This window comes from Drosophila bipectinata, chromosome XR (genome assembly GCF_030179905.1).
Source record: "Drosophila bipectinata strain 14024-0381.07 chromosome XR, DbipHiC1v2, whole genome shotgun sequence".
In the NCBI taxonomy this organism is placed as follows: domain Eukaryota; kingdom Metazoa; phylum Arthropoda; class Insecta; order Diptera; family Drosophilidae; genus Drosophila; species Drosophila bipectinata.
The window spans coordinates 12,618,122-12,639,922 of record NC_091735.1 but is presented as its reverse complement, the minus strand read 5'-3'; positions in this window follow the sequence as shown (position 1 = coordinate 12,639,922).

The following is a 21,801-nucleotide window of genomic DNA, read 5'->3' as shown; positions in this document are numbered from 1 at the left end:
TTTTAAAGCGCGGATCCAATAACGAAGCTTTAATTAAAATCTGGTTTTTGTTCAATCCGGTTAAATATTCATCTGATTTTTTTATGAGAACACCCTTCATAAAAATGCCAAATGCACTATCGGCTTTCGTAATTTTGCTAGCGACATAGTACATAGTGATCATTGGAACGACTAAGCTGACCGCGACGTAAGATTCGCCACTAACTCTTTTAGTCACTTTTGATTTAATATCTTTCACTAGGGTTGCATGATGTTTAAAAAATATCATATCAATAATATTTGCATTTTTTAACAAGAAAGGAAAGCTAACTTCGGGCGGATTAAAAACCGAAGTTGATATACCCTAGCAGTTAAAACCGGATATATATCGCAAAAATCGGATAGAGTTGGCCGATCCTTATGAGAATATAATAATATAACCAATTTATTTTAATATAAAATCTAAAAAAAAGTCCCAAATACCATTTCCGATCGTTCAGTTATATGGAAGCTATAGGATTCGGCGAAATGAGAGCAACTACAAAAATGCTACCAGAGCGACTACGTAGTTGCTACGAGAGCGACTATGCAGTTGCTACGACTACAAATAGACTACAAAATAACTACTACGGACAAACATTTTTGATCATAACTTTTTAAGGAACTGTATTTGAGAAAAAATGCAGATGCACAACTATTAAATAGGTATTGTGTTACCATATATTCAGCTGGTTTCAAAGTGGCTTCCTTGGGCTGCGATGCAGAGCCCTAAACGTTTCTGGAAATTTAGCGCAATGGGCCGCAGGTCTTCTTCCAATAATCGATCCCATTCTCGGAGCAATGATTGCTTCAGCGCCTCCAAACTTATGTGGCGTTTAGCACATGCCCTGGACTCCAAAATAGACGACACACTGTAATGCATCGGATTAAGATCTGGCGAGTAAGGTGGCCATTCACTGGATGTGATAAAGTGCGGAAAATTGGCTTTGCAACAGTCCTGAGTCAATTTGGCTCTATGGGCTGGCGCTGAATCCTGTTGAAACGTCCACTCCGTATCACCGAAGTGCTGCTTGGCCCAAGGAAGCACAACTGTTTCCAAAATGTCCCGGCGGTACACTTCCTGATTGATTTTGACCGATGAAAGCGATGAAATGATCGATGAAAACAAGGGGTGTTTTACCGGTGGCGCATATTCCTCCCCAAACCATTAAAGACTGCTCACATTGAAGGCGCTCGATTATTGCAGAGGTACCTGTAGCTTTAACTGACCAGCTTCTGTCATTTTGGTAATTGTGCGCCTGTTGGATGGTGAGTATCTTCTCGTCCGTGAAGAGAATACGCTCCCATTTTTGACCTGCGGCCCGACGCTTTAGCTGACGGCATCTTTGGAGTCTCACGCGCTTATTGTCATCCGTAAGAAGATGCACTTTTTGCAGCTTGTAGGGCTTGAGATTAAGTTCATTTTTTCAATCAGCCAAACACTTTCTCGATTCACTCCAATTTCACGGGCTATTTTTCTGACGAGACTCTGCAATTCCGAGTGATCCGCTTTTTCACGATCTGGCAAATTCTAAAAGTGTTAGCGGTGCATGGTCTGCCTCGTCTGGGACGGTCGACTTCATGGCCAAGCTCATTAAATCGCCGGATAGCGTCAGAGACCGTTTGTTTTGGTATGCCAAGCAAACGAACAATGTCGCATTGGCGATTTCCTTGTTGAAACAGTTTTAAAATTGCACAACGATTGTTAGACATCCCGAAACAAATATCAAATTGATGGGAATCACAAAAATGTAAACATATTTGTTTCAGAAAAGTACAAGCTATTGATAAATGCATTTATTTAAGGGCTGCATCATAACACATTTATAATAGATTGCTTCAAAGTTTGTCCGGGTTATTTATTGTCACCCTGTAAATACTATTTACTATTTTATATCGGCCTTCCAGCACTTTTGGGCAGTTATAAAGTGGCCAGGACTTCACTTAATGGGCCTTGTGCTTAGGGTCATTATCCTGGTATAATTTAAAAGTATTCCTAATGTCCATTTTTTCTGCTGATTGTTTTAAATTCTCCTTTAAAATGCTGAGGTACTTATCTTGGTTTATTATCCTATCAATAAACACTAGATTTCCCACTCCTTTTGAGGAAATGCAGCCCCAAATCATGACACTTCTCCCGCCGTGTTTCACAGTTCACCTGAGGTGTTTTTCTTTCAATTCCGTATTGGGTTTCCGCCAAACCATGTTCTTGCCTTCACTGCCGAAAAGGTTGAATTTACTCTCGTCCAAGAAGATGACATCATCCCACCAGCTTGGGTCCTTTTTGGAGAGCTCCTGGGCAAATTGTATCCTTAAGTGCCCTCTAGTGCCCAAATTTTCTTTTCCAAGAAAAAAATTATTTTTGGATTCACTATGTATCAAAAGTGAATGTTTGTTTTAGAAAAATTTTTATTTTTGCTCGGATCGAGTTTTATATGACTATATCCTTGGACCGCCTAGAGGCGGCTTTGGGAAGATAGGCCAACAAAAAATTAGGTAATTTGCTAACATGTTTTATTATAAATGATATAAAGATGAGCACCAAAAACAAATGAAATAACAATCCAAACTTAAGATACTTAAATTCACATAGCTTCAAATATTTGTGTACAAAAATTTCGTTTACTTATTTGTGATGAAAATCATAGAAACAGTCTTTTTTCTGAGAAAAGCACAGGTTTATATTACATTTACGGCAAACAATTTGAGTTTCTGAAGTACAACCGGAAGCTTACAAGTTTTTTTGTCAGCGCGTGATAAAAACATTGGAAAATGATCGACGGTATCATAACGTACATTATGATTCGGTAGGAAAGTTTTCCTTCCTGTGCATTTATTTTCCTTTCCATCAACTTTTCGTCCTTTGACAGATTAGGAGTTTGTAGCTTGCAAAGCACATATGCGACCTCTGATCGGAAGTTCGGCAATTGGTATTTTGCGTTATTAGCGTCAGGCTGGTTTATTCGGTGGAACAAAATGTAAGCGTTTACCATGGCCAAATCAAGCATATGCGTAAAAAGTATTTGTATACTTGTTGCTCTTTACGGGAATTTTATATCGACCTATAAGTCCGTTCATTAAATCGACACCGCCCATGTGGCTGTTGTATTCGTTGATAACATTTGGGCAATTTATGTCAATGTACTTTTTTTCGGAACGAACAAAACGTGAAACCTGACTTTTTGGATTCGTTTCATTCAGGAAAGGCTTTGTGCCCGCATAAGTCGAAGCAAGTCGTACTGCCTTATTGTCCTTCCAAATCGTCAAAGACAGTTCGACTCCTGATACAGATCCACAAAATTCTGTAGAATATCCACGCTCTTGTTTTTTGAGATCGTTGTCAGTTGGCAGCTTACACTTTGGAATGCGATTTGAGCGAATAGTTCCCAAAGAAAATATTCCCCGGGACTTGAGATATACAAGAAGAGGCAACGAAGTATAATAATTGTCAAAGTAGATAATGTGATTTTTTAAATCCGGAACATTGCGTGACAATCGAACAACTACATTTGCTGCCGCACCAAGATCTGGTGAGCCAGTTTGAACAACTTTGTCACCTGCTCCACAATATATTTCAAAATTATAGCAAAAGCCAGAAGCGTCGCACAAATTGAAGAATTTCACTCCCCATTTGTGTGGTTTGTCTGGTAAGTATTGTCTAAGAAAGGTCTTCATCTTCGTTGCACACATTTGTTCATCCACAGATAAGCGTTGGCGCATCGGAACTAATTGAAACTTGTCATTGAAATGATTCACGAGCGGCCGTATATTGTATAAAGGATCATGGTCAGCAGAATCCTTGGAGGGCAACTTACTGTTATCATTAAAATGCAAATTTTCTCGTATTTTTTCGAAGCGATTTCTTGACATTGTTTTTTGTATTGTTTCAAATGCGTACTCCCCCCAATATGAACGAACATTTGGGTAGCGAAAAACTGACATAAAAAATAGAATGCCAATAAATTGTCGAATTTCTAAATTTGTTGTGGAAAACGAGGTATTGACATTCTTTTGGGAAGCATACAAATTTGTTTGCTGGGTGATATGTTAAATAATAGTATCATTCAAAAAAAATTGAAAACACTTGAATGGCGTATCCAGATTTTTAAGTTCTGCGAGGTCAGGCTCATTAAAAGATAGTGCTGATTTATTCATGACTAGGTTCGTTTGGTGCCACAACATCTTTTTGAAAAGCGGTGCTTTTGGGTCGATACTCCAAACAGATCCACATTCAGCTATTGTGCTTTCTTTAACATGAGCAGTATTATGCTTAGCCGGCGCTTTACGTTTGCGTTTCTGTGCTTGAGGTGAATTGGACGCAATCGAACTTGAGGGTGACAACAACTTTGCAAAAGTAGTAGGACTTCCCCTTGAAGTTACACAAACCTCTCTAGCCAACATAGAATCCGACATATGTAGCACTTTTTCAATCGCTTCTTCATCTTCCAGGAAGTGCTGCCTCGCAAACATCATTAGTCAAATCGTCCTCCAATTCTTCTCCATCCGTATCGATGTCAAAATCAATAGAATTTATAAATTTTTCAATCTCCACGTCGGAAAGAGCGGATAGCTTATTCACTTGTCGCCGTTTCATGTCTACTGAAGCAATTATTTGTACTTAAATAATTCGTAGGTTGTTTCCCTTTCAAACTTACCTTATCAATTTTTTTTCGCGAATTGTCCCAAGACCGCCTCTAGACGGGATACTTAAGGGGACCCCCCCCCATTCTCGGTTTTAAAAAATCGATTTTTTTTTTTTGATTTAATTCGAACTTATAACTATTCAAGAATGTTCCCTGAAAATTTCAAGTAAAAATTTCAAAAACTGTTGAAGATATAGCCGATTTATGGTGGAAGCCTCAGGCGACGGCGAGAGCGGTCTCAAAACTTTAAACGCTTTTTTCTCGAAACAGTGTTTTTACGACTGGCGCATGAGGTTACTCAAAAACTATTAATCCAATCGGTTCCAAATTTTAACACGTTATTCTATACATATGTATATAGCTCTCGTATGAACTAGGATAAATCAAATCGGTGAAGGTCTTCTTTAGTTTTCAACTCGATTTGTGGCTGAAAAAAATGAAAATTTTCAAAAAAAAATTTCAAAGGTCCGCCATTTGGTTAATTTTTGAGCGAAGTTAATAATCCTAGTTCATACGAGAGCCAAACATGTACTTTTTCTAATCCCGTTGGAATTTTTGGATTTAGATGTTCCAGTGAGCGGAAATCACATGCGCCGCCGAAAAGGAGGGCTTTTCTTTGATCTCAAAAAACAACAACAAAAACACGACGATTTTCAATGGGCTGTTCATTTGCCAGCCCATTGAAAATCGTCAAAATTTAATAATTCCCCTTAATAAAAGCAATAAAAAGCTAACGAAAACTTATTTTTAGTGTGGGTTTCGTTTTTTGCGTCCTTTAGTATATCAAAAACACGGTAAAATTTTTTTTTTTTCGACATCAAACTATTAATAATATTTTGTAAAAATATTTACATTTGGCACTTCTTACAAAATAATTATTTCGTCCGAGTTGCACAAATTTGCTGCTTCAAATGAATACAGCAGCTTGCGCAAGCTCTCGTATGTATTCCAAACGCAACCAACTTATTTTTAGGACTTCCCCGAATTAGAAAAAATGCAAAGAAGATTCAAAAGAATCAGAATCAAATTTTTTAAACTCTTCATTTATTTACAATCTGTTTTTATAAACAATAAGTAAATTTTATAATTAATATTAAATAACAGGAATAGCAGTTTTCCAGTGAACCCTGCTATTATATACAACATCGTTTCTGTTAATTGAATTTATCTATCTGGAAGATCTAGTATGTGCTATCTTTTTAGTCTTCTTAATGATAAGCTGTTATCTACTAGGCTTAAGGCTAAATTATTTTCATGATTATGGAGTCTGTCGATATATTTTTTACTAATTTTATTTATTTCTTCTCTTATGGTTGGGACATTGAGATCCTTGTGGATGTTTGCATTAGTTACATAAAAAGGACCATTGACAATTTGTCGCAAAGTTTTTGACTGGTAGCGCTGTAGTATCTCAATATTTGAGTTGCTAGCAGTTCCCCAAAGCTGTATAGCGTAAGTCCAAACAGGCTTTAATATAGCTTTGTAGAGGCGAATTTTGTTTTCCAATGAGGTTCCCGATTTTCGACTTATCAACCAGGACATTTTTAGTGTTTTAAGTCTGAGCTGCTGACATTTGGCTTTTATGTGACTTTTCCACGTTAATCTGCGGTCGAGATGCAAGCCCAGATACTTGACACAGGTACTTTGTGGAATTGGCGAGCCGTTAAGTGACACATTTGGTCAATTACCTGGTATCAATGAAAAGGTTATTTGGACAGATTTTAGGGAGTTAATTCTAATTTTCCATCGAAGGAACCAGTCTTCAATTAGGCTTAGCTCACGCTGCAGAAGTTCAGAAGCTTCATTTCTATATGAGCTTGTGGCCAAAACGGCTGTATCATCAGCGTATGTTGCAACAGTGCAGTTGTTTGTGACTGGCATATCCGCCGTATATAGAGTGTAGAGAATTGGTCCCAATACACTTCCTTGTGGGACGCCTGCATTAATAAGAAGTAACGTAGATGAATCGTTTTTCTGCTGCACGTAAAAGCATCTTTTAATAAGATATGATTTAATTATTAAGTAATACGGAGCAGGTAGCAATTTTTTTATCTTGTACAATAAACCTTGGTGCCAGACTCGATCAAACGCTTGTTGAACGTCAAGAAATGCAGCTGTGCAGTATTCTTTGTTCTCAAATGCAGTAATTATATCATTAATGACCCTGTGGCACTGCTCGGGGGTCCCGTGGCCTCTCCTGAATCCGAATTGGTATTCAGGAATGATGGAAAATTCGTCCAAAATTGGCAACATTCTCTTCAGGAGTATTTTTTCAAACACTTTCGAGAATATTGTCAGAAGACTAATGGGACGATATGATGTTAATTCTGTTTCCACTTTGTTTGGCTTTAGGATCATTATGATCTCTGCACATTTCCATTGACTTGGAAAGTGGTCTAATCTGAGAATCGCGTTGAATATAAGGGTGATAAACTGTATGCATTTTTTTGGTAAGCTTTTTAGGGTGATGCCGTTTTTTTTATCAGGACCTGGTTGTTCAATTCTTTGATTTCTGTTACGACTTCTTCATATTTGATGCTTTTTATAGGTAAGCTCATTTGGCAGGGTGACTCAAGAAATTTTTCTACTTCGGTCTCTGTTATAGAATTATTAATATCGTTGGGCTGGAAGACAGATTGCAGATGTTGTGCAAATGCTTCCGCTTGTTCGGTATTAGACCTACACCAATTTCCATTGCTATTACGAATATTCGTGTTTCGTTTAGCTGGTCTCTTTAGGTATTTAGTCGCCCTCCATAGGTTGTGTTCGTTGTTGCAGGAATTAGGATCTAAATTTCTCAGATACGCAGCTAGAGATTCATTGCGTAAGTTCGACAGAAGTTGACTAAGCTCAGATGCAGCCTTGTTGTATAATCTTTTGTCAGGAGGGTAGTGAGTTTCTTGCCACCGTTTACGGAGTTTTCTTTTATTTTCTACTTTCTGTCGAATCTCGATAGACAGGTACAATTGGTTTGACTGTTGATGATTAAGAGCATGATCCGTGTTTCTGTAGCTCGCTTTATGAATTGTGTTTGTGAAAAGCTCCACAGCATAGTCTATCTCCTCTCCTGTTTTTAACGAAATATCCAGGCTTATAACTGAGTCTAAATAGCTCTTGAATGCGTTAATGTCTGTAGAAGCTGAAATGACTGTGTAGGGCTTTTCCAACATATGGGCTATTGTGCTGTAAGTAGCTATTATTGGAGAATGATCTGAGTCAAGGTCAAAGCTTTCCATTACTCGCATATGTGATTGTGGAATTCCAGAGAATACAACGAAATCAATCGTCTGGGATTTTCTGACTATCAGATGGCCAGTATGTAGGCTTACCAGTTGACAAAGTGTGTATATTATTGTTTCGTATGCATTTGTATAACTCCGATCCCTTCGGGTTAGTCAGTCTGGAACCCCACCATGGATGTTTAGCATTGAAGTCTCCTCCTACAATAAACTTTGTGCCCAGTCTCTGGAAAAAGTTTTGAAAATCAAGCTCTTTTATTGTGAATCTGGGAGGGAGGTAAATCGCTGTTATTGATACATCCGCGTGCATACATTTTATCTTAATTGTGGCAGCCTGCATTGCGTTTTCCCTCGTACTGTCCATGATTTGAAACTTAAGGCCCTGCTTGACAATAATTGCAGCACCCCCATGAGCTCTATCTGACGGATGATCAGCTCTTACTGTATCATATCCAATAATTCTAAAATAAGATTTGCTAGTGAAGTGAGTTTCTGAGATAAGCATGACGTCAATTTCATTTGTTTTTAAAAATAAGGATATTTCATTTACATGGTTGGAAAGCCCATTGGCATTCCATATTCCTAAGTTTAGGTTTATTTGCATAGCTTGTTTACAAGTAACATTATCATATTAAGTAAATTATTCGTAAGTTCAAATTGTTTTTCCAGAAGCTGTTCTATTCTTTCTAGGGACGTGTTTGTGATACTTTTTCCTGCAGCAGCTTGAGCGTATGATTGATAATCCTTGGGTTGTTGAGTCGAATTATTAGACGGAGCAAATGATTGAGTTGTAGCATAGTCATTTCCTTTATTGTCATCTTTGGTGTTTTTTAGGTGGTTGCGTCCGCTTACTATTTTTTTAGATATAAGTTCCTGATAAACTTTACACCCTTTGTAGCTAGCAGCATGATCTTAGCCGTATGTATTCCAAACGCAACCAACTTATTTTTAGGACTTCCCCGAATTAGAAAAAATGCAAAGAAGAATCAAAACAAATGAAAAGAATAAAATAACGGTGTTTTTAACATTACCCGTCTAGAGGCGGTCTTGGGCACTAGAGGGTTAACTTCCGATTGCGTTCAGAAAGAAACGGGTTTTCGGCAGTTGTACCCTCGTTTTCTAATTGTACACCGAATAGTTTCCTCTGCACTTAATCGGGGATTTTTTTTTATTTTCCGAACTATTTCAGATTCTTTGCGATCAGTAAATTATTTTGGTTGTCCTTTTTACTTGATTGATGCCACTCTTCCCTCATTTTTAAACCATCGGACAATGTCACCAACTGTATTAGGCTTCATACCAAGGAGTTCAGCAGTTTCCTTGTATTTTTTGCCCTCCAAATGTAAATTAAGGAACAGTTTTCGCTGCTCCAAAGAAGAATTCTTGCTTTTACGACCCATATTAAAATTTGGTAGTAAAATGCGGTGTTATGCGTTTTTTTTATGCCGAAAAATTCGAGTCAGCTGTTAGCCTTTTGGGCAAACCCTTTTTTTGTGCCATTACAATGACGAACAATTACAATGACGAATTATTGGCACAGAAGGCATCATGAATTTTTGGGCACGATTTCTCCCCTTAAAATGTAGATATTTAAATAAAAAAAAAATTATATATATAAAATTATAAAAAAATAACACGAGAAAATTTATTTTAATATTTTATCTCTAATGGTTGGTTTTTACAATAAAAACAAGAAAGGAAAGCTGACTTTGGGCGGAGCCGAAGTTGATATACCCTTGCAGTTAAAACCGGATATATATCGCAAACATCGGATATAATTGGCTGATCCTTATGAGAATATGATAATATAACCCAATATATTATAATACAAAATCTAAAAAAAAGTCCCAAACTTCTTCAAAAATACCAAAGTTTGTATTTCTACAAAACACCATTTCCGATCAATCAGTTATTTGGCAGATATTATTTATAGTCGACCGATCGTTATGCAATTTGGCATGTAGTATTATTCTGCTCTCATGCAAAATAGCTGTAAAATATCCAAAAGTAGCTCTCATATAAAATTTGAGCTCTCTAACTTTAAAAACATCAAAGTTATACCACTTCCCATCAATCAATTATATGGCAGCTATAGGATATATTCGGCCGATCCCGGCCGTTCCGACTTATATACTGCGTGCAAAGGAAAGAAGGGTGTGTGCAAAGTTTCAAGACGATAGCTTTAAAACTGAGAGACTAGTTTGCGTAGAAACAGACAGACGGACAGACAGACGGACAGACGGACAGACAGACGGACAGACGGACATGCTCATATCAACTCAGGAGGTGATCCTGATCAAGAATATATATACTTTATAGGGTCGGAGATGTCTCCTTCACTGCGTTGCACACTTTTGACCAAAATTATAATACCCTCTGCAAGGGTATAAAAATATAAAGGAAAGTTAACTTCCACAGTGGAGAACGAAAATGTTCCAAAAAAAAAAAGTGGAAACTATTAGAGAAAATTTACAATATTTAAATAATGACAGTGAAGCTAATTTTTTGGGGAAATAATTTATGACGACAATATTGACAATGAACTAAAGACGAAAAGAAAGGACGGTAACAATAACTTAAATGACGATCTTAAAAAATGGTTTCGAAAACATAGGCCAACGCGTGACTGTGCAATTGATTTAGTTCGAATACTAAAAAAAAATAGTTTAGATGTCGGACCATTTTACGAATACAGTGCGCCTAAAAAAGCTGAAATAATGCAAATGAGTAGTGGCCGTTATTTCCACATTGGCATTAAAACTCAGATTGCTAAGCTTTTGAATTTAATTAACTTTACTGACGACATAACTATTGACATAAACATTGATGGAATTCCTATATTCAAAAGTTCAAATTCTCAACTATGGCCAATTTTAATATAAGTGACAAATATTACAAATTCTCCTATTTTCCCTGTTGGAATATTTTTAGGAAAATCTAAGCCCAATAATCTGGACGAATTTTTAAGCCATTTTATTTTTGAGCTAAAAGATCTTCTTCAAAATGGAATTGACACAGACGAAAGAAATATAAAATCAAAATTAAGGGCTATTGTTTGTGATGCATCAGCTAGGGCTTACATCAGTGGGACTCCCGGACATACATCTTCGCATGAATGTTTTAAATGCATACAAAGCGGAAAAAAAAAAAAATAATGTTTTAACATACACAACAAAGAGTGAAGACTTAATAACCGACGAGGACTTCAAAAGTAGGAAATATTCCGATCATCACCTAAACAATATTTGACAAATATGACACCCCTTGAAACTGTGAATGTAAAAATAGTTTTCCAAATTCCACTAGACTGCATGCATTTATTTGACTTAGGAGTCATGCGTAAATTTCTTGTTCGATTGATAACAAATAAGACTTATAATAAATTGACGAACGACAAGAAATGTAAAATTTCTCAAAAATAAATTGACATACGCAAAAAGATGCCTAAAGAATTCGCAAGAAAGCCAAGACCCTTAAGTGAACTATACAACTGGAAAGCAACGGAATTTAGACAATTTTTACTTTATACGGGAATATTTGTATTGAATTATCTGACGACCAATATTGTGTGTTTTTGTTATTGCATTGTGCGTATAGGATGCTTTGCTGCCCATATCAGCGAACAATTAATTTGGAAATCGTCAGCGAATGTTGAACTTATTTGTTTCAAATTTTCCAATTATATTTGGAGAAAATAGTGTTTCAAGAGTGGGTGGCCCAAAGATGACCTGGCGCCGTACAGCACTCCTAGAAATATCCCGGAAGAACATCAGCTGGGACACAATAAAGCAAACAGCGGCAAATAAAGTTAGGTGGAGAGCCCTTGTAGAGGCCCTAAGCTCCCAAGAGGAGTAATAAGGAAAAAAAAAAAAAAAAAAAAAGTGTTTCATATAAGATACATAGCTTACTATATGTTAAAGAAACAGTGGAACAGGTTGGTGATCCAGTTAAAGGCTCTGCTTATGCTTTTGAAAAACTTGTTCGGTGAGATCCAAAATAATCTTCTCAAGGCGTTCAATAGTCTCTCCACATTTGTACGATTTCTTATTTGAAAAACAACAGTTTTTAATGCAGCTGTCTTAAATATTTTTTTAAACTTACCAATGTACACAAACTCCATTCGCTGAATTTTTCAATCGCAATATCCTCAATCATCAATATGGTGAAGTAACGGCATTATAATCATATCCTTTAAATAAGGTATTGCGACTGCTTTACAAATCAACTTTATTTAATTAAAAAATTTTAGTTTAACTAAAAAATTTCTTCAGAAGATAAGGGCTCCGCATCTACTACGTAAATACCCAACACAGAGGATCTTATAGGCTCCGTATAAAAATTCTGCACATTCGTGAATCGTCTACCTCTAAATGTATCTTCCATAATTGATTCAATTCTAATAGGAATGTAACAATAATTGTTTGGTTCCTTTTGCATTAATGTGCTTCCTTTAAATAATATTAAATTTTTTCTTTTTTGGGTCTCTAATGTCTCTTGGATAGGTAAATTCTGTTCTTCGTCAATTCTCCGGTGAATTTGCTCTAAAATGTTTGTTGGCTTTCTGACAAATTTTTTTAAGGGGTTACGCCACCCTGACCGCGTGGAAACGGGACGGTTTTTCAGGAATTTCTTGTGACTAAACTAGTTGAGATAGGATTTTTCCACTTTTATTTCTATTCAATACAACTAATTAGCTTTATAAATTCTAAAAAAAAAACTTGTTTTCAATGCAAAATGGCGGAGATATGAACATCGCCGATCATCGATTTTTCCGGAGTGCTCCTTGATGGTGGGCATGATTCACGTGTCAATTTTCATCTCAATCAAGTAAACAAAATTTTTTTTTCAAAAGTGATAAATTTGGAACAGAGTGACGTAGCCGTTTAAGAAAAAAAAAACAAGAAAGGAAAGCTAACTTCGGGCGGAGCCGAAGTTTATATACCCTTGCAGTTAAAACCGGATATATATCGCAAACATCGGATATAGCTAGCCGATCCTTATGGGAATAGGAATATATAATCCAATTTATTACAATATAAAATCTAAAAAAAGTCCCAAACTTCTATCTTCAAAAATACGAAAGTTGATATTTCTACCAAATACCATTTCCGATCGTTCAGTTATATGGCAGTTATGGGATATAGTCGGCCGATCCTAATGAAATTTGGTAGGTTGGATTAACTAACCAAAAATAGAATCTGTACTAAATTCCATCTTCATTCCAGCTTTCTATCTTCAAAAACACGAAAGTTGGGTCATTTCCGATCGTTCAGTTATATGGCAGCTATAGGATATAGTCGGCCGATCCTTATGAAATTTGGAATGACGTAATGTTTTGCCAAAAATAGCTCTCATGTCAAATTTGAACTCTCTAACTCTAAAAACACCAAAGTTATACCATTTCCGATCAATCAGTTATATGGCAGCTATAGGATATAGTCGGCCGATCCGGGCCGTTCCGACTTATATACTGCGTGCAAAGGAAAGAAGGGTGTGTGCAAAGTTTCAAGACGATAGCTTTAAAACTGAGAGACTAGTTCGCGTAGAAACAGACAGACAGACGGACAGACAGACGGACAGACGGACAGACGGACATGCTCATATCAACTCAGGTGGTGATCCTGATCAAGAATATATATACTTTATAGGGTCGGAGATGTCTCCTTCACTGCGTTGCACACTTTTGACCAAAATTATAATACCCTCTGCAAGGGTATAAAAATTACGCAAATGAGAGCACTTCAAAAATTGACTCAATTTTTTGGGCAATAAATTTCGTACTAAAAATTGCATAAAAAAATTTCTCTGTGGAAAATCTATGTAAGAAGATGTGTTTCAATTTTCAAGTCAATCGGTTGAACAGTTTTTGCGTTATCATGCCCACCGTCTTGAAAAAAGTGGTTTCGAGAAAAACGCAAAAGAAGAACAGAAGTGTCTTAGGTGCCCTCCTGCCGTGCCGACTTCAAATAAACATAACATCCATAATTATCAAGATATTGTCTTCGGGGACGTCTTAAAATAGGCATAAGAATATAGTCTTTTAAATTAAGTAAAAAAAAAAATTGAAATTTTTTGAAAATTTCAGGGTGGATCACCAACCTGTTCCACTGTTTCTTTAACATGTAGTAAGCTATGTATCTTATATGAAACACTATTTTCTCCAAATATAATTGGAAAATTTGAAACAAATAGGTTCAACATTCGCTGACGATTTTCAAATTAATTGTTCGCTGATATGGGCAGCAAAGCATCCTATACGCACAATGCAATAACAAAAACACACAATATTGGTCGTCAGATAATTCAATACAAATATTCCCGTATAAAGTAAAAATTGTCTAAATTCCGTTGCTTTCCAGTTGTATAGTTCACTTAAGGGTCTTGGCTTTCTTGCGAATTCTTTAGGCATCTTTTTGCGTATGTCAATTTATTTTTGAGAAATTTTACATTTCTTGTCGTTCGTCAATTTATTATAAGTCTTATTTGTTATCAATCGAACAAGAAATTTACGCATGACTCCTAAGTCAAATAAATGCATGCAGTCTAGTGGAATTTGGAAAACTATTTTTACATTCACAGTTTCAAGGGGTGTCATATTTGTCAAATATTGTTTAGGTGATGATCGGAATATTTCCTACTTTTGAAGTCCTCGTCGGTTATTAAGTCTTCACTCTTTGTTGTGTATGTTAAAACATTATTTATTTTTTTTGCGACTTGTATGCATTTTAAACATTCATGCGAAGATGTATGTCCGGGAGTCCCACTGATGTAAGCCCTAGCTGGTGCATCACAAACAATAGCCCTTAATTTTGATTTTATATTTCTTTCGTCTGTGTCAATTCCATTTTGAAGAAGATCTTTTAGCTCAAAAATAAAATGGCTTAAAAATTCGTCCAGATTATTGGGCTTAGATTTTCCTAAAAATATTCCAACAGGGAAAATAGGAGAATTTGTAATATTTGTCACTTATATTAAAATTGGCCATAGTTGAGAATTTGAACTTTTGAATATAGGAATTCCATCAATGTTTATGTCAATAGTTATGTCGTCAGTAAAGTTAATTAAATTCAAAAGCTTAGCAATCTGAGTTTTAATGCCAATGTGCAAATAACGGCCACTACTCATTTGCATTATTTCAGCTTTTTTAGGCGCACTGTATTCGTAAAATGGTCCGACATCTAAACTATTTTTTTTTAGTATTCGAACTAAATCAATTGCACAGTCACGCGTTGGCCTATGTTTTCGAAACCATTTTTTAAGATCGTCATTTAAGTTATTGTTACCGTCCTTTCTTTTCGTCTTTAGTTCATTGTCAATATTGTCTTCATAAATTATTTCCCCAAAAAATTAGCTTCACTGTCATTATTTAAATATTGTAAATTTTCTCTAATAATTTCCACTTTTTTTTTGGGCACATTTTCGTTCTCCACTGTGGAAGTTAACTTTCATTTATATTTTTTTTTTTGCTGCTGCTTAAGCCTTCTTCTATGTCGTTCACTATACATTATTGTAACTGCCGTACTTTTATTGTTTATTTAATTTTTACACATTAGTACACATAGAAACAAATTACAAACATATTTTATATTACAAACACATATTATTTTTTAAGTCACTCAGCTACTTCTTAACTCAAATGCTTGCAAAAATTTCGTCAGCCAGCAAACACAGCTTCGTTTGAGCGAAAGAGTAGAACAAAATAAAACAAACTGTTCTTTCTGCACAATTGTTTTTGTAAGCATTGTACCGAAGACGGGTAAACAAACAGCGATGTAAAGCATAATCGAAGTTTTGTCTTTAATCTTGTGTATGCTCTTTCCACAAAATAACAAAAACAAAGGCGAAAAAAAACAAAAGCGAACAAAAGTAATTTTGTACTTATGCTTTAATGCGCATATATTTATTAACTGGGTGGTTCGACGTTCGATTACTATAGGGTTAATCTAGTAAGGTACTATAGGGTTAACCATGTAAAGATCGACGAGGTAAGCACTTGCCCAGGGCCAATCGCAAACTCGAGTCGACTAGGTGGTTCGACGTTCGTTTACTATGGGGTGACTTTAATAAGTACCCATGTAGTGATCGGCGAGGTATGCACTTACCTAGGGTCAATCGGAAACTCGAGTCGACTAGGTGGTTCGACCGTCGTTTACTATAGGGTCACTTTAGTAAGTACCCATGTAGTGATCGGCGAGGTAAGCACTTACCCATGGCCAATCGACACCTCCAGTTCTGCAGGGTTGGTACTCCCTTTGGATACTACGGTCGGACCACCACAAACCGCAAACGAAAATTGTCGTTGCTTTTTGGTGCTAGAAGCAGTTAAACAGTACCAAACACTATTTTCTATTATTCAAAAACTATTTTTTGTTATTTCGTTTCTTATTCTTCTCTTTTTTTTTATTTTTGCTTCAGTACAATTTGAGCATATTTGGTGACGCCACGTGAAAGTGTGGTAAATAATAAATAAATAATAAAAACACTAAATAAATATTAAAAACAGTGACAGTGATAAAAAAAAAAGTAATTATTAATTATGGTTGGCAAAAGGGAAGAGAATTTATTTTCAGGCGTCAATTATAAGGCATTTGTTGCAGCCCTGGTTAAGTTGCCAAAAATTTAAAAAATATACTAAGCGATTCCCTTGATGGAATATAACGTCATTGAAAACAGTCATTAAAAACAGCGCAAAATGTATATTTAGCACTACTTGGTAAGAATTTAAAAAAAATATTGGTGTTAATTTTAATAATGATTTTTTTTATAATATTAGATGCAATTACTGCTGATGGCGGCAATGTAACGAACAACGTTGAGCTGGTGGTCATGCAAACTGTTTGTCCCGCACGCGTTGAATTCCGGCTATGTCTCGTCGGCAAATGTCGTGGTGTTGGAGGACACAGATTACGGGTGCTCACTTGTATCTTTAACAAGAAAGGAAAGCTAACTTCGGGCGGAGCCGAAGTTTATATACCCTTGCAGCTAAACCCGGATATATATCGCAAACATCGGATATAGTTGGCCGATCCTTATGGGAATAGGAATATATAATCCAATTTATTACAATACAAAATCTAAAAAAAAAGTCCCCAACTTCTATCTTCCAAAATACGAAAGTTGATATTTCTACCAAATACCATTTCCGATCGTTCAGTTTATGGCAGCTATGGGATATAGTCGGCCGATCCTTATGAAATTTGGTAGGTTGGATCAACTGACCAAAAATAGAATCTGTATTAAATTCCAGCTTTCTATATTCAAAAACACGAAAGTTGGGTCATTTCCGATCGTTCAGTTATATGGCAGCTATAGAATATAGTCGGCCGGTCCTTATGAAATTTGGCATGACGTAATGTTTTGCCGAAAATAGCTCTCATGTTAAATTTGAACTCTCTAACTCTAAAAACACCAAAGTTATACCATTTCCGATCAATCAGTTATATGGCAGCTATAGGATATAGTCGGCCGATCTGGGCCGTTCCGACTTATATACTGCGTGCAAAGGAAAGAAGGGTGTGTGCAAAGTTTCAAGACGATAGCTTTAAAACTGAGAGACTAGTTTGCGTAGAAACAGACAGACGGACAGACAGACGGACAGACAGACGGACAGACGGACATGCTCATATCAACTCAGGAGGTGATCCTGATCAAGAATATATATACTTTATAGGGTCGGAGATGTCTCCTTCACTGCGTTGCACACTTTTGACTAAAATTATAATACCCTCTAATAATTATAATAATATAATAAAAAAAATAATGTATAATAATGAAAATTTATCGCGTGCGAATTGGTAACGATTCAAAATCGGCCGGAAAAGATATAACATGAAAATCGGACAGACGGATGAGAAAAAGGAAATAGAACTTCTCGCTAGACATACCACCCCCCTAGATGTAAACGGGGGTGTTATTAGCCCTCCCTACCATGGCCAATGCTCTTCCGATAAAATCACGCATTAGGCCCCTTGCTTTGGTCTGCACCTCATCCAAACTTACCCTTAGGGGTCTGGGGAAACACTATGTAGTTGGACCAGAATTTGGCCAAAACGCTTCCACTGTCCACTGTTCCACACTAATAAGCCTCGTCACTCGCCAAAAAAAATGGGACACGGATCGGGACTCAATTCCTTTTATGGTAACTTAGGACCTTTCTATTGATGCAACCTTTTAGGTCAAGGTATGGTTTCGAAAAGAAAGCATGGAGCGTCTAGCAATGGCCTCCTGCCGGGGCTAGAGCTGGGATTCGTGGAAGACTCTACGTTTACGAAAATGCAGTCTTGCCGATTCCCGATAAATTAGGATATAATGTTGCCACTTGCAGCAGCTACCTCCCGCTAGGTGGCGCTAGTACCCCATGACCCTGTGGTTCTATGCTCTCCCTTACAACACCCCCCCGCCAAGATCAGACTTGGTGGTGAACCCAACAAGGCTGATCCGGCCATAATTACTGGCGCAAATCTTTTGCATGATAGCGTCCGACAAATGTACCTTGGAGATCCTCGATCTCATAATAAGAGTTCCCCAACTTCTGTCGCACTCGTGCCTTTAAAAATGCTGGTCCTAACTTTGCGTTGTAGCCGGTTTGAAAGCAGCTTTGCTTAAAGTTGCGGCGAAATATTTCTTGGCCATTAGAAAAGTTCACTTCTCGCGATCTCAGATTATAACGCTGTTTTTGCTATCCTGCTGTTGTGAAAGTTTCTTTGCCTTACATCGAGCCAATTCCAGCGAATCTTCTCTAGTAAAAGATATTCCTCTATCCTGCAATACTTCAAGTGATCTTAGCAAGGCATATGTCCCACATGACGTTACCATATGCTGGCCAAATACCATATAGTAGGGTGACGTACCAATAGCCGAATGTGTAGCTGACCTTAAAGCACAACAAATGTTGCTTAAGTTTGCGTCCCAGTTTTTTTGACTGATGTCTAAAGAACGTATTGCAGTAATTATGGATCTGTTAACGCGTTCTGATGCATTTGCTTGGGGCGAATGAATGGCAGTCAGCTTGTGAGAAATTCTATGCTCCCTCAAAAGCTTCTGAAACTGTTCCGATCTAAATTGTGAGCCGTTGTCAGATATAATTGTCTCCGGGACTCCGCAAAGATGAAACAATTCTTCTTTTAAATATTTTATTATGACCGCCGCTTCCAGCTTTTTCACGGCCTTGACGAATACAAATTTCGAAAAGTGGTCTAAAACTATAAAAATAGCAATATTCCCGCTCTTTGAACGCGGATACGGACCCAGAAAATCGATATAGATCCGCTGAAAGAATCTTTCTGACTCTGGCGCTTTACCCATTGGAGGTCTAAGAGGACTGTTGGGTGCCTTAGTGGTTTTACAAGATTCACACCCGCCAATATACGCCTTCACATCTCCCACCAAACCGGGCCAATAATAATAGCGTCTAATTCGCTCTAGAGTCTTGTGAACTCCGTCGTGAGATGCAAGTGGATGATCATGCGCGTTCTTCAAAACCTCGCCTACCAGCTGAACGGGTACCCAAAGCTTTCAAATTTACACGTCGTGGAGCGGTTCACCTGTTGCGTGTTCTGAGCGCCTACATACTAAACCGTCCACAACCTTTAAATCTAGGACATTCTCTATCCATTTATCAACTATCAACCACCAACCACACAGAAGGAAGACCCCAACGGGACAATATCGTGAGGAATTAATTTAAAATAATAAAATATTATAATTTAGGATCAGTGAATTTGAGAAAAATAATATAAGATTTATATATTGCAAAAAGTAAGAATCGCGATTTAACAAACAATATAAAGAAAAATTCTGGAAGATTTGATATATAGCTTTTGTGAATTAAATCTAACAATGGCAACCGGAGGTTCAGCACCAAGTTTTTCTGCAGGCAGTGTAGCCACAGCCGGCAGTTTAACAGTAGAATTGATAAACAGATTAATAAACGCTCAATTGAATGAAGTTAGCAGGAAAGTAGAATGTTTAGAAGGAAGGCTAGCCACAGATGCAAAAACTGTGGAAGATTATAAAGTACAAACAATTGACCCAGCTATAAAATGCGATACAACACTTGAAGTGGTAAAATCCTTACCAAATTTCACAGGAGAACCATCACAATATGTAGGTTGGAGGGAAGCTGCAGAAACTGCAATGAGTCTCTATAAAATTGAAAGTGAACAATATTTTATCGCCCTAACAATTTTACGAAATAAAATTATGGGAGCTGCCCATGATGCTCTTATCAATCATGGTACAGTTTTAAACTTTAAAGCAATCTTATCCCGATTGGACTTTATATATAGAGACAATCGACCAATACATGTTCTCGAGTCAGAACTAAGTATCCTCAGGCAAGGACGAATGACAATTACTGAGTACTATAACGAAGTCAACAAAAATGACCTTACTAATAAAAAAACCATAATGACATACGGAAAGGACACTGTAATTACCAAAGAAACAAACAATTCAATAAGGGGAAATGCTCTACGAGTATTTACATCCGGACTTAATGGATCTATTTCAGAAACTCTTTTCTCATTAAATCCACCAGATTTGTCCAATGCTTTGGCAAAGGTCCAAGAATTAGAATCAAACAACTTCCGTGCTCAATTCGCAAATAGGTTTAATGGATTTAAAAATGAAAGTAAATATCGGGGAAACAACTTACGATTTGATCAAATACGGCAAAATAATGATACCACTAAAATGGGAAATAATTTTAATCATAACCAAAATTACAATTGGCCACAAAAGGGAAATTTTTGGCAAAATAATAATCAAAATAATAATCATTAGCAACAAGCTATCGAGCCAATGGATGTTGATCCACCGATTCAACTCCAGAATAAATCTAATAATAATCTAATAATAAATCTAATCGGCAGCCGAGCCAAAATTGGCAGCCAAATAGTAACCAGGGAAGATATAATAATTGGCAGGCAAACGATAATCAAGGTAGATATAATAATAATTATCATCAAAATAAAAATCGTTCAAATTTTTATAACACAAATCAAAATAGAGAGCAAACTCAAGCTCAAAAAAGGGAATCAGATGGAACAGAAAGTCAGTCAGCTAATAAAGTAACCAGATTAAATAATATTAATGAAGACCATTTTTTAGACCAGACCCCTACAGAGGAATTCCTTATTTAAATAGGATAGATCGAAAAACCAAGAAGCAGCTAAAAGTTTTAATAGATACAAGAGCCACTGCTTGTTACATAAAAATGGGAATTTTTGAAAATAAAAACGAGCTACCAATATACAAAAAGGTAACAACAGTTCATGGCTACTCAATTATTAGGTATTACCATATTATAAATATATTTGAAACAAAACAATTATTTTATGAAATCGAAGGTTTAGAATCTGATATTCTAATTGGATTCAATTTATTAAGAAAAATTGGAGCTATAATAAATATAGATAAGGGAATCTTGGAATACAATGGGAAACAGGAGAAGTAAAAATATTATGATAATGAGGAGAAAAATGAAATACGTTTAATTGAAGAAAATAATATTCTTCCGTTAAAAGAATTTATAATAAAAAAGTATTTTGATGATAATGGTAGCGAAAAGACAGATTCATTATTTGTTGAAAATAGTGAGAAAAGTTTGGGAGTTAAAAATCCCGAGAACGCCGACGTAGAAATATCCGTCAACAAAAATAAAAATGTCTTGGGAACAAAAAATCCTGAGAGCGCCGACGTTGAAATATCCGTCAATAAAAATAAAAATATCTTGGGAATTAAAAATCCTGAGAGTGCCGACGAAGTAAATACCGTCAAAAATCAAATAAATAATATAGGTACTGACCAATTAGGCGGATTGAGGGAAAAGATAGTTCACTATATTGAAAAGGAGCATTCAAAGATAAATATGCAAATTCCTTTTAGAACAGACATAAAGG